Genomic DNA, 13653 nt, shown 5'->3' with positions numbered 1-13653 from the left:
TAAGGTAGCTGCTGTGATTGAGAGGATAACTAAAACGAAAATCAGGATGGGTTCCTTGGTTTGGAAGGAATCTTAGAGGGCAGCTCACATTACCCTTCATGTTGCAGATCAAGAAACTGGGACCCAGGGCAGTGCCACCCAAAACCATTCAGTTAATTAAGGGCAGAATCTCCTAACTCCAAGTCCAGCACAACCTTCATCACAACCTGCTGGTTCACAGAACAACTCGCAAGTGCATGAAAGAGAAAAAAGCCTAGATATACTTAGTTGGTAAAATATTTATTTATTTATTTATTTGGTGAGTTGATGACTTAATTTTTCTCCTCAAAATTCTGGAAGAGAATTCCTGAAGGGCAGGTGCTGGGCAGGTAGGGAAAATGTATTTAATTAATTGTTTCATAATTCCCTCACAATTATGGGCTTCTTGGGATAACATCCATTAAGATCCTGAAGGAAGGCTTCGCTGTGCTAATGAAGGATGAGTCACCTTACTGTCTTACATACTGGTTTGCTCTTCAAAATATGTGCCTTTGAATAAAAGGGCTTCGCTATCGCGGCTGAACTTGGATTCACTTTGTCTCTATGGCAACCACAGCAAATCCCCACAAGTCACAGGAAAAGGGCACTTGACATCTTGAAGCACAATAGACAGACCCTTTATATCATAGCCATTCCTCTCACTGCTAGAAGGTAGAATAAAGGGAGAAGACACCATCAAACATGCATTCCAGAGCTGCAGAATCAAAACCTTTCTGCACCCAGCCTGATTCTTTAAGCTGTTGCTGAGTTCAAGAGTCACTCATGAATATTGCTACTTAACAAGTGACAACTTCAACTTGCTCTCTGATAGTCTCCTCAACTACCCTGGCCCAAAACCCATGCAGAGTTGGACCTAGTTATAATTTACATACACAAGAAATTGATTTGGCTGCATAAGACAGATGAGCCAAATGAACAGTGGCTGAAACCCACAAGGTTGTATTCCTTTACACAGAAAGTTGAGAGGAAGGCAGCCCAGTGCACCTATGGCTTTCAACAAAGCCTTTATAAAAACAAGATTCCTTACAGGAAACTACTCCACTCTCTTCCTCATGGTCCCAAAGCCATCACAGCCTCATTTTAGGTAGCAGAGAAGGGAGGGATGATGAAGAAGGAGCAATGTGTGTATGATCTCTTTTAAAGAGATTTTACTGAAGTTGCCATACAGCTCATTGACGAGTACTTAATTACTTGGCTATACCTGGTTTCAGAAGAGGTAGGGAAATATAGTTTTTATTTCTGATAGTCTTATGGTTCTTTAAAAAGCAGGGGTTCTATTGTAAGGCTGGAAGGATGGAAGAGAGTACAGATATCTAGATACTTAGGTAGCCCACAGTCCTAGTGACCTTGAAGAGCTGAACTAACCCCTTGATGCCTCTTGATTCAAATTATAGCTCAATTTTTGCTCCCAGCTTTAGTCCACAAGCCCATTGGTTGAAATGGTCTTGTTATAATTATGGGTCAATGATCCTAAGGTTGCAATATTTGTGGAGGTGTTACCTGTTGGTATAGAAGAAGTTGTATAATGAAGTTATCAGGCAGAGGGACATGGAGGCCTCTATGGCCTGGCGTGGTGCTGGCTGGACCTTGTGGTGGGACATGTCCCCTGGAGGATGGCAGCTCCTGATTTCAGCATTTTGAAGAGAAGCATGGTCAGGCTGGGTAATAACTGGACATAATATGAAGCAGAGAGATGTCTTCTCCACCCTTGTGACACAATGACTGCTAAAAGTCCAAGCTTGGGTGTCAGCTTTGGGGTGGGAGGAGACTGAGAAAGCTGGAGCCAGCACCTGGAGGCCTCAGCAGCCCCAGAGGCTCAGATGCATGAGAGGTTGGATTCAGGCATAACATTTTGTGCTGAGTTATTTATGGGAAAACCTCACTTGTCTCTTTCCAGGATTAGCAAGGGTCATATTTTCAGGGAGCCTGGACTTATTGCTTCAATGAAGGAAGGCCATAACAGAACAACTTAGATTCAGAATATCACTTTTTCACTTTTGAGGTTCAATAGAAACTTTCAAACTCCCAGAAGATATAATGAGTTGTCAGAAAGGGATTTTGTGTCTCAAGGCCTGGCTCTCAAAAGCAAATATTTCTGCCATAAGTGACAGATTTGGGGAAAATGCTTGATCATAAGGATATAAGAACCAATTTTCTCAGCCCATAAGTTTTGAGTCTATCTGGGGACAGGAAGAAGAGTCAGGGAAGAGAATAAGAGAGAAGGGCAGTGATGGGGCTCTGTATCCTGCTGCCTCAGGTTCAGTCTGGAAGGAAGGGTGTCAGGGAAGACCCAGACTGGTTTGGGGAGTTTGTGCTCTGAATTTCCCTTGGGGCTCTGAGTGGAACTAAGAACCCCTAATGTCTCCTGCTCCACTGTGATATAGGCAACAAAAGAAGAGATGGCAGCATGGGAGACAGGTTTGAGGTGGTATTACATGAACCCTATGCAAACCACCAATTGTGCTGATGGAGATCAGAATAAGCCACCCGAAAATATGCCACATTGGCATAAGGATTATTTTGAGTTGAAGGCAAACAAAAAACGGCAGATGCAGGAAAAGCTCTCTACCCTTCCCCTTTCTGCCTAAAAGCAGAGTATAAATTTCCCTCTATCAAGGTGTTGCCGCTCTCCTTTCCCATAAAGAAAGAGAACTCTTATCACGGGGGATGGTGCCAGCTCACATCTGCATAAACAAACCTTACTGAACAGAACAGATCTTTCATTTTTTTCCTCTCATATGTTTGCCTTCCCACAATTTGTCGCCCCTAGAGGCCCAAAACCTCTCCCTTTGTCTCGTCACTTCTCCACAAATGTATTGCTCTTTGTTAAAGTGGTCTATAAGCTCTGAGGCCTCACAGTTTCTTTGGGTTTTCACTGTGTTTTCTGTGAGACTGCCATGCACATATAACAAAAATTAAAATACTAACCTCAAACTAAATATGTATGCTTTTTTTCTGTTAATCTATCTTTTGTCAGTTTAATTTGCAGGGCCCAAGTCACTGAACATAAGAGGATAAAGGAAACAGGTTTCCCCTCCCCTATAGGAACAAGAGCAGCAGTGTTTTCCCCAGGGTCCTAGAGATTGGTAAAGGCAAGAGGTTGAGTGACAGAGTGTTTAAGCACACTGCAGTGTGGCAAAGGGACACATCACAGTCAGCAAATGTGGGTGGACTAGCACGTGATGGCATTTACACAAGCCCACACTGCCTTGATTTTTCATCAACTTCTCAGAATTTAGATAGCACCCCGAGGAGTGAGAGGAACAAGTTCTGAATGGACAAAGCTAAAAGAGCTAAGAATACTGAATTAATCAGATCGAGTCATTTCTGCCATCAGAAAACATATAGGCTCAAGACAAACACTAAATTCAGGACAAAACAAAGAATGCCCCATATTTGACAGTCCTGAGTTAAGAGCACGAGAAATTTGAATTTGCTACCGAATTGTATATCATCCAGCTTATTAAAAAACACAGGGCTTTACATCTACCTGAATGAAATAGTAAAAGGAAGATGCTATTATTTCTGACAGGGTCAAACACTATTCAATCAGGTATTATTCATATTTACAAATAAACAGTTGCATAAAAACCTAATGAAACAAGGATCCTCTAAGGAGGAAATAGTTGACTTATCAAGGACTGCCCAAGAGAAGAGGTCCCTCACTGCTAGACCTTCACTATCTTCCAGCAAATCCTAAAATCTCACTGGTTGTTCTTCAAGTTGCTTCTCTGCTCAGCAGCTCCCAGAGTCTCTCACAATTTTATTCTGCCTCCCACTTCATGACATTCTCTGGGGAAGCTGGGTGCCATTGTTCTAGGATAATTACGGGCAAAGTACTGGCTGGAGAGTCTTGCAGTGGTGCCCTTACATGTGTGTTTTATCACCTCCTCCCTTCATTGAATTTCACTCTTTAGCCATGAAAAAGAAGCTATCCGTGAATGCCTTCAGTTGAGGTGACCAGATGGTCTCCCCTGGGTTTGTTGGGTTCCTGTCTCTGGTCGCTTCATTGGGAATGATTCTGTCCATCTTCTGGTTGTCAAGTTTTGGCTCATTATATCACCTCTCTTAATTTTGACTTTCTCACGCATATAACTTGGATATTCACTTTCCACACACAAATGTTTAGGAATCAATATCAATCTCTGTGCCTGACACCCCGTGGATGCTCATTAGTATTTCTTCCCTTTCTTTTTTTTTGAAACAGGGTCTCACTCTGTCATCTAGGCTGGAGTGCAGTGCCATGATTGTAGCTCACTGTAGCCTTGAACTCTTGGTCTCAAGTGATCCTTCTGCCTCAGCCTCCTGAGTAGCCAGAATGACAGGTAGTCACCTCCTTATGAGTCCCAGATTTCTGTGTGTTTGCCTGCATCTTCTTTTTTATTTTTTGTAGAGGCAGCATCTTATTATGATGCCCAGGCTGGTCTTGAACTCCTAGACTCAAGTGATCCTCCCTCCTTGGCCTCCCAAAGTGCTGGGATTATAGGAGTGAGCCACTGCCTCCCGGTTCTTCCCTTTCTTGATACCTTTTCTGGAGTGAAGAATGTCTGAGCATTTCTTCACATCCAGCTTGTATTGGAATGTTTGAATAGAATTTGCTGAACGTCTTCCATAACCAGTGCCACATTTTGAAGCCATCTACAAAACTGTGTACTCATATGTTGCTCTTTATTTTTAACAGATCTGAATATTTCACATCTGTTTAGTAGGAATACTGGGAAAACTTGATTTTCTCAAAGGGAAAAGTTATTTTGTCAGTTGGATAAGTGTATCCAAGCAATAGGAAATCTAACTGACATACAAGAGCCCACTCTTTCTATGGTAAGTATTGAATTATGTTAGACAAAGACCTGAGAACTGTTGCTAAGTTCCCAATGGATGCTAAAAATAGGTAGGATACTGTGGTTTCATTATCTGGAACAGGGGTGAGGAGACTTTAAAAATATCGAGTTAAGGGCCATTCATAATCAATCAAGGTTTATTTAAATAAATAGCAATTAAATGTAGAGCATTTATGCAAAAATAGAGGAAAAATAGAGATCATGTCCTATGTTGGCTATTAAGATAAACAGAACATAGAACTCTACTAAACAAATACAGTGAAAAATAAAACCATATACTACAAAATTTTGATTATCTGGAGCTCTTTAGAAAGGAGCTGATTGCTGACTTTTCTATGTGGCTCAGGGTTTCTATCTTCAAGAAATGATTTTTTAAAAGACTTCAAATGGAAAGCTCTCTAAAATGCACCCCGTGCTTCCAAGCGTTCTTAAACATAGTATGAAGAATACAATCTAACCTCGTCCTCATATGGTTTGCATGTGTGCTTCTCCAAATCTCATGTTGAAATGTGACCTCCAATGTGAGAGATGGGCTTAGTGGGAGGTGTCTGAGTGACAGGGGCAGATCCCTCATGATATAGCTTGGTGCTGTCCTTGCAATAATGAGTGAGTTCTCACGCTAGTAATTCACACCAGATCCGGCTGTTTAAAAGAACCTGGGAACTCCTCCCCTATCTCTTGCTCCCTCTCTCGCCATGTGACACGCTGGCTCCCCTTCACCTTCCACAGGACAACCTTCCCGAGGCCTTCACCAGAAGCGCAGCAAGATACTGGTGCCACGCTTGTAGAGCCTGCAGAACTGTGGGCCAAATAAACCTCTTTCCTTTATAAATTACCCAGTCTCTGGCATTCCTTTAAAGCAATGCAAAACAGATTACTACAGGGTCTCAATTCATTCATATTAATATGTATTATTCTAGAGTCCCGTGTTAATACAACAATGTTCTCAATATCAGCTTAAGTACATGGAGCTGTTTCTATTTTTTCTTTTCTCTTTTTTTGGAGACAGGGTCTCACTCTGTTGTCCAGTCTGGAGTGCAGCAGTGCGATCATAGCTCACTACAGCTTCCACCTCCTGGGCTCAAGCAATTCTCCTGTCTCAGCCTCTCAAGTGACTGGGACCATAGGTGCTTGCCTCCCAGATTTCTACATGTTTGTCTGCATCTTCTCTCTTTGCCTGGCTATGACTTCTTACTGCAGCCATATGTCCATTTCTCATACCCCTTATCTCTGTTAGTGATTGGAAAGTTGGGTCCAAGTTTGTGAAAATTTTTTATTTGTAAACTAAAAATATCTTCCTTCTGGTGAACATCTGACACTTTAAGAGGAATGGATATGAGTCTTTTTATTTTTTGTTTTTCGCTCTGCCTGTTCCAGATTATATTTTATTATCAATTGACGTATAATACAATAAAAGCTTTTTATAAACCATAAAGCACTAATACAACTATAAAGTAGTATAAGTATCTTTAGGGATTTTTTGTGCAACCTACATTTCCCAGCTAGCTAGCCATGCCCAGCCCTTCTAGGCCCTGAACCGAAGGCACTTGTCCACCTACTGGTTATCTTTATTAAGTGACTGGGCAGGAGATAGTGCCAGTAGTGTAGAAATAGATTGTACCAGGATCTTGGATTTTATGTCCAGGAGTCACAGCTGGCTCATTTTTACAAGTTCAACTGAGCATTCTGGCCACTATGCTATTCCAGGCCGCAGGCTTGCTGGAAGCATTGGAGTGGGTGTCCACCCCAGTATAATTTCCTTAGAGGCTGGTGGGGCTTGGGGCACCTGGAACCCTCAGGGCAGTCTCCTCCTGCCGAGAGCAGCCTTAGTGGTTTATCCCAGTTTGCTGTAAAGATTTCATTTGCTGTGTATGTCATGGTGTGAAAAATGCTGAGAAGGCCGGATGTTAGGTGGTTATACTGAATTGCAAGTCGTTGCATTTAAGAGTATCGATGGTGTGTCCTCTACCCTGCTTGGCAGGCTTTGCTGCGAATGCATTTTTTGTCCTTGTCACAGTAAACAGAGACATCTATATTTGAGAGTTCACTCTCACTAAGCTACTGATTCAGTTCTGTGAAAGACAACCAGGCTGGTCCTAATATATGAAAGTGTTTTAAAAGTTAAATTCATTCAGGCCGGGCTTAGTGGCTCATGCCTGTAATCCCAGCACTCTGGGACGTGGAGGTAGGGAAATCACCTGAGGTCAGGAGTTCAAGACTAGCCTGGCCAACATGCTGAAATCCTGTCTTTACTAAAAATAAAAAAATTAGCCAGGCATGGTGGTGCATGCCTGTAATCCCAGCTACTTGGGAGGCTGAGGCAGGAGGCAGGCTGAGGCAGGAGGCTGGGCTCGAGCCCAGAAGGCGGAGGCTGCAGTAAGCCGAGATCACTCCACTGAACTCCAGCCTGGGTGACAACGAGACTCTGTCTCAAACAACAATAATAATAATAATAATAATAATAAAAATAATAAAATTCATTCACTGGACATGTATTTCTTGAGCACAGATACTGTAATAAACTCTGGAGACACAGGATGAATAACATAAGACTCTTCCTCCAGTGGGCTCTGGAGGGAGACGGCTGGGTACACAAATCATCACCATCTGATATGATGAAAGCCCCGCACAATTCTGGCCTTCATAAGGGGACACTTACCCTGCCCTTTCTCTCCTGTTCCAAACATGACATGAACATAACACGACAACAAGATTCTCAATCTCACTAAACACCTCATGGTATGTTTCACCTCCTAGGTCATAGTTCTTTGTGGTATAACAGCTTATTGCATGATTGAAGATTCGTGGGTTCATTACATTGCTTATCCCCGCATCCTATCTGCAGCCTCTAGTCCAAGACTCCCAAGGGCCCCACGACATCTGATGCATCTTAGCGCAGAGCATGCTAATGTGGACTCATGCCACATCCCTGTTACACACAAGCAGGCAGGGAGGAAGCACGGCACCGCAGTTTTCCTCTGAGCCAGACCTCAGAGGTGGGCGTGGTATTTTTGTTTTTCCTTCCACCAAACAAAAGGTTTGCTAAGCCTACAAACTTTCCACTGTGAATGAAGTTGAGACTTTTGTTGAGAAAGATCTGGAATGGAACAGATTAGGTTTTTAAAACTGAATTGAGCTTTAAAAAAAATTGAGTCAACTATGATGATAATAACATTTGACCTACAAGAATGAAAGGAAACCACACAAGTAAACAAAGCCACATTTAATGATGGAGGCCTAATTGCTTTGTTTTGAAAATACAGGATTATTTTGAGCTCCAAAAGGAAATGTGCTTACGCACAATATGAAGGTTGCAGTTTCCTTCTCAAAGAAAAATGATTGAAGATTTCACTTGGGTAAAATTTAAGAGGGCTTTGTCCTTTGAGCACCTAAAATCTTCAGAGTTAAGTTGTGATTTGTCCTTTTTGTCTGATAATGACTACAACTAATGTCAACTGAGCATTTGCCAGGGACTATGCCCATGAATTATCTCTTACTAACCTGAAATACAGGACAGCAGTGGTGAGCCAAATTTTATGTTGCTTTTGTTGCATGATAAAAGATTCAAGAGATATAAAAGACAGAAAAATATGGTTATCTCTGAATACAGCATGTGGCATCGCTGTTGTACTGGTGATTATGTGAAGGGCAAGACCACTTTTGAAAACACGCTCATTACTCCTCCAAGACCACATTTAGAGTCTGTATGATCCAAGGACAGCAGCTGTGTTTGTTATCAATTCAGATTCTACTTCGTACTTTGTGGACCCCAATAATGTACCAGCAAGAAACTCGAGTCTCCTATGTTGAGAAAAATGTGACTTTGGCTGTAAGAAGGTTTCATGAGGTAAAGATTTTTAGCCTCCCTGAGCAAAATTTTGTGTGTGTGTGTCTGTGTGTGTTTTTTTTTTCCAGGAGAGGTTCATATCAATGCTTGGAATATCTGAAGTACAGGCATTCTGGAATTAACGAATATACCACCCATTCAAGCAAGTCAGAGAGTTGTGTTGAAAACGGGAAGGCTTCTCATGGGCCTGGAAACCAGAAGGCAATTGCAGACCCCTCTTCCCAGGGCAGCCAGCTCACCAAGCTTCTGTCACACTGGCCTCTTTCTGTTTATCCAACACATGAGTCACCTTTTGCACTGGGGCCTTTGTATCTGCTGTACCTTCTGCCTGGAAGGCTCCTTGAACTCAGCTCTTTTTTTTTCCTTAGCTCAAAAATCAAGATTTTTTTCCCCTGACTGTCTTGTCTGAAGTAGACTCCCTCAAGTTAGGGCATCTATTCTAGTCTATAATTGTATGTTTAATGCAGGTCATTATTATCTGGCTCCCTTCACCTCCATGTAAGATCCATGACAGCAGGACCTGTGTCCCTCTTGCTCACCACTGGACCCCACTGTCCAGCACGGTTGCTTGACATATATTTGTTGCTCAATGCACACGTGTGTGTATGTATGTGTGTATGTTTGTGTATATATATATATGTATGTGTGTGTGTATGTGTGTGTGTATATATATATATATATATATGTATGTATTTAGAGACAGTGTCTCTGTTGCCCTCGCTGGAGTGAAGTGGCACGATCATAGCTCACTGCAGCCTTGACCTCCTGGGCTTGAGAAATCCTCTTGCCTCAGCCTCTCGAGTAGCTGAGACTACAGATGTGTACTGCCACACCTGGCTTCTTCTTATTATTATTCTGTAAAGTCAGGGTCTTGCTATGCTGCCCAGGCTAGTCTTGAACTTCAGGCCTCAAGGGAACCTCCCACCTCAGCCTCCCAAAGTACTGGGATTATAGACATGAGCCATTGCATTGGCTCAATGCATATTTATTAAGTGAATGAATGAATACATGAATTTGTGAATACATGAATAATATTGAATTTAGCTATATTAGCAAAATGGGATATTACAGGATAGCACACAAACCTTATTACTGTTGTTTCTCTGAAAAATATGCCCCCTGAGAATGCAACTTGTGAGTGGGTGAGAGACTACATATAAGGGTAAAAACGGGCTAGGGCATAAAAAGTAGAAATAACAATATAGAGACATTAAATTTGCCTCTGAAGAAGCATAAAGGAAGTCTGCTTGACCTGAATAATCTTTAAGTCTGAAAATATTTCATCTATCAAAATCCAAAATCTTGTCACTCATCACTAGTTCCCACTCCCAATAACAGTTTTCTTGAAAAGATAGAAATGTCCACTCACATTCTTTTTTTTTTTTTTTTTTGAGATGGAGTCTCACTCTGTTGCCCAGGCTGGAGTGCAGTGGTGCGATCTCGGCTCACTGCAAGCTCTACCTCCCAGGTTCACCACCCACATTCTTGACTGCATTACGCTTCCTGCAAAAATTGCAGATGGAGAGGCAGGGGAGAAAAAGCATCAGGGAGGTGTTGAAATAACTCATATTAGAGACCCCTAATTCCACAGTCAGTTTTAAGTGGGCAACTCTGTCTTCAGAAGGCTGAAGCTTTTGAATCTGTAGAAATCTACAGCTCACAATGTAAGCTGTTGGCTACCAGGAAATGAAGTGATGAAATACTAATCTGATGAGTAGAGGAGGGAGATGTTTGCTCATAGAGTTGTTGCAGGTTGTGAGAGAGTGCCAGAATTTGGGCTTCTGGAGGAGGGAAAGAAGGCTGGAGGAGTCTGAAAGAGAAAAACAAAGTCCTCTGGTCCTGAGACCTTCCTCCAGGGATTGAGAGGCTGGGGTAGAGGTTAGGGGCTAGAGGGAGAGAAGTGGGAGCTGCAGTTTGGGGCAGTTCTGGGATCTTCTGCTTCTATCCCTGCATGTAGCAAGCCATTGGGATTTTCCAAAGCTTCAGGATAGATGAGACAGTGCGGCCCAGTCTGAAATGGCCTCAGCTCTGTAAGTGGAAAGATGTTGGTGATACCTGAAGGTTCTTGTGTGAGCATGAGAGTAAGCTGGCAGCTAACTCCCTGCCACTGAGCCTGCCTCTTCTTGTCTTAGGGTTACAGTTTTGGGTTACAGCGTAACTGACATAATCTCCAAAGATCTGATCATGTCTTCTAATGTGTCCTAAGTACCACTTGAGAGGTACCAAGTCCTGTAGAGATTCAGAGAAGGAAAAGTGCACATCTGGCTGGGGGTCAGGAAAAGGCTCCAGGAAAAAGCTGGCTCAGCGGGATAAGGAGGCTTTTAGTGGATGGGGAAAGAAAAGCAATCAAAGATGAAACAGCAAGAGCAAAGTACAGAATGCAGAGGTGTTGTCAAAGACTGATATGGAGACCTGCTGTATGTGGTTGGGAAGAGAGGGAGGGGTTAACAGCCACTGGGAACTATGGATGGAGGCAGTGTTCTCAAGAAGAATAAAGAGGTAAAAAAAAAAAAAAAAAAAAAACAGAAGCTGATGACAAAGGAGGCACTTGAAAAACACCACTTTTGCCAGAGATTGATTGGTGTCACCTTCTCCTGAGTGAGGTAATCGTTTCTTTGACAATAGATCTTTATTAAATTCCCACTACATTGCCAGGTGCCATCCTGACTTTGGGAATAAAGCAAAGGCTAGTAAAAATGAAAACAAAAGTCCCTTCCTTTGTGGAGTTTACATTCCAGCGGGGAAGATAGGAAGTAAACAAATAACAAAGTCAGTCAGAAGGTGGTAAATCCTATGGAGAAGAACACAGCCCAGCCAGGGAGCAAGGGCACTGTCAGTGGCGCAGGAGCCGTGTTGTGTGGGACCCGCAAAAGCAGACGCTCTGCCTCCCAAGGTTTCATGCACATGCTCGTTCATTCATTCGTGCTCTTTGCTTATATTTTTTACCAGGCACCGGAGCAGAGCTATAAACGAGATAAGTAAAATCCTCATGGAGCTCAGGGTCTCATAAGCAAGTAACAGATAAATAAATAATATCATGGTAAGTAGTGGTAGTGGTCATTGTGACAAAGAAAAATAGCAGAGCAAGGGGATAAGAAGGGACGGGGCGTGGTATGGAGATGATATTGGAGCACAGACGGAGTGAACTACGAGTATCGTATCCCAGGAGGAGAAAAGCAAGGACAAATGCCCTGAGAGGAACTGAGCTTGGAGTGTCACGGAATGGTAAATTCATGCATGACAATGTCTTCTCTCTCCTCTTCTCTTCTTTCTTTTATATTAAACACATCTGCTTCTCGGCAAAGGATCTGTGTAAAGCAAGGCATCATCTTACTGCAAGGGGAGACATCGCTGGGGTCTGGTTAGAAGATCCGGCTCTGTTTTCTCTAATGAAGGTCTTTATAGGAAATCTGCATTAGTGCCTTGTCCGTGTTCATTGACCCTCTGTTTCATGGCGGAAGGGCACTTACTTGAAGGCCCCTAAGCAGGGAAGGAAGGGGAGTTTCTGTCCCCTCCCTAGCTGGCTTCCCTGGCACATGCTGGTTTCCCTCCAATTCTGTAGTGCATGTCATAACCAGGGGAGGAAAGAATTCAGCTGGACCACCTCAAGGACTGTGTGATGGAGTGGAAAACTTTGCTAATGTACATGTTTGGTGGTCAAGGAAGGCCTTCTGAACACTTACCTTGTGCCCACAGAGGTTCTGAGAGCTGGAAGCTGGAAACAGTCAGTCTGGGGTCCTAAAAGGTATCTTCTTTTCAGTGCCGACATCAGGGGCATATTGGTGGTAGAAACAGGGTCTCCGCGTGGCCACAGGCGCCATTGATTGGTTCAGTTTTCTTCCATTTCTCCTGAGCTCATCCTGACCCTGTGCACTGCTGACCAGGAGTTCTAACCCGCAGCATCGTGGGTGGGTCCAGCTTGCAGCCCCATCAGGGTTGAGTTTGTTACTCTTACTGATGAAGAAACTGAGACTCAGAAGGATAAAGGCCCTGACCCAGGGTGACACAGTGGTGGGGCAAGGACATGAGCCCAGCTTCTCTCACTTATGAGGAAATCTGCAAGGACGATCATTGTGCTGAAAGAGGAGGGGGAGGTGGTCTGAACTTCTGAGGCAGCCTCGCTTCTGCAGCGTTGTCTGTGGGAAGGACACACCACCCTGGCTGCACATTAGAATCACCTGGGCAGCTTTTAAAACTCCCGGGACCCAAGTCTTACCTCGGGCCAATTAAAACAGAATCTCTGGAGAGGAGACCCAGGCATTGGGATTTTTTTTCCAAAACTGCCCAGATGGTTCCAATGTGTAGCCCAGGTTAAGAACCACTGTTTGAGGGCAAACTCTGTTGCAGCTGTTGAAAAAATTTTTTAATGCAATAATCTTGGAATTCTCTTGTTTTGAAAAGGACTAATAGCTTGCTACTTCTTCCTTCTCTGGTCACTCCAGAGTAGTCATTTTTCAAGATAAGGACCTGGGTTAAGTGAGCATAAAAACACGAATAAAAATTAAAATAAATTACTAAGTGAGAAATAAAAGCCATGAATAATGTAACAAGGGGAAGAGCTGGAAGAACTAGGGCAGAAAGCAAAGCTGAGAAAATATAAGAAGAAGAGGGTCACTGGGGAAGCCTCTGTGGGGTCGGAGTACAAATGGAGGAAGGAAAGCTGGTGTGTAAATCCTGTCTTTTTGATACTTGGACCCAGTAAGTACCTTGGATACCTGAGGGATTTCAGTTCTTGCAGAGATGATTGACAAGCTCCAGCCATGGGCTGCCAGCATCCCCCAGAAAGAGCAGCCACGCCCAGGTCTGTACAGTGTGTTCTAGACTGAGCAGGACATGGTGAAGAGCAGTAGAACTGCAGTCACATGGCCACGCATAGTGGCTCATGCCTGTAATCCCAGCACTTTGGGAGGCTGAGGCGGGCAGATC

General features: G+C 43.3%; 1 long non-coding RNA gene across 1 annotated transcript; it reads left to right on the top strand.

Moving 5' to 3' along the window:
- The first annotated feature begins 7712 nt into the window (after positions 1-7712).
- On the top strand, positions 7713-13386 carry LOC111541048. Its single transcript, XR_002731156.2, has 2 exons — positions 7713-7917; positions 12033-13386. It is a non-coding gene; the product is annotated as an uncharacterized LOC111541048 (long non-coding RNA).
- Positions 13387-13653: the final 267 nt, after the last annotated feature.

Source organism: Piliocolobus tephrosceles, chromosome 5 (genome assembly GCF_002776525.5).
Source record: "Piliocolobus tephrosceles isolate RC106 chromosome 5, ASM277652v3, whole genome shotgun sequence".
Classification (NCBI taxonomy): domain Eukaryota; kingdom Metazoa; phylum Chordata; class Mammalia; order Primates; family Cercopithecidae; genus Piliocolobus; species Piliocolobus tephrosceles.
Note: the sequence above shows the minus strand (reverse complement) of the source record. Positions and strands in the feature narration are given on the sequence as shown.